Raw genomic sequence first — 972 nt, forward strand, 5'->3', positions numbered from 1 at the left:
TGATGTTGTCTTTGACGAAGTTTCATCCTACTATGGACCACATCAAGTCTTAGATGAGCAAGATGGTTCAGGTTCCTTTAAGACTAATGAACAAATTATTCAAGTTCCAAGTGATAATGAAAGCTTTGAAAAGGAGACTCAAAGTGAAAGGGGGAGTGATGACCAAGATGAAGAAGAGGAGCATGATCATGGTTCTGTCGTCAATCAACGACCAAAAAGAAACATTGTCAAACCCGCTCGGTTCAGAGATGAAAAGTTCGTCACCACTTACTCTTGTTACTTTGCAGCTCCTCTGGATGAAGATGAGCCATCATCTTATGAAGAAGCAAAAGGAGTTGAGGAGTGGGTGACCGCAATGAAGGAGGAGATTGATGCTCTCATGAAAAATGAAACATGGGATTTGGTTCCGAAACCAAAGGATGCTAAACCTATTTCTTATAAATGGGTGTATCGACTAAAGCGAAAAGTGGATGGGAGCATTGATAGATACAAAGCAAGGTTGGTTGCTCGAGGATTCTCTCAGAAGTACGAAGAAGATTATGATGAGACTTTCAGTCCAGTAGCAAAGATGACTACACTTGATAAGGAAATTTTTATGGAGAAACCACCTGGTTTTGAGTCACGAGAGTATCCTAACCATGTGTGCAAGCTAAAGAAGGCTTTGTATGAATTAAAACAAGCTCCACGAGTTTGGAATGGAAAGCTTGCTCAATTTCTCCAGTTTTGCGGGTATATGGCATCAAGTGCTGATCCAAGCCTATTCTTCAAGAGAAGTGGAAGAGCTCATGTAGTAGTTCTCCTCTACGTGGATGATATGATCATTACTGGTAATGACGATGCTGAAATTGCCCGTCTACAAGAGGATATGTCGGTGAGGTTTGAGATGAAGAAGTTAGGCGAGCTGAATCACTTTCTTGTTCTAGAGGTCGAGAGGGTAAAGGATGGAATGTTCATCGGCCGACAAGGTTATGC

The sequence above is a fragment of the Brassica oleracea genome, chromosome C4 (genome assembly GCF_000695525.1).
Source record: "Brassica oleracea var. oleracea cultivar TO1000 chromosome C4, BOL, whole genome shotgun sequence".
Taxonomy (NCBI): Eukaryota; Viridiplantae; Streptophyta; class Magnoliopsida; order Brassicales; family Brassicaceae; genus Brassica; species Brassica oleracea.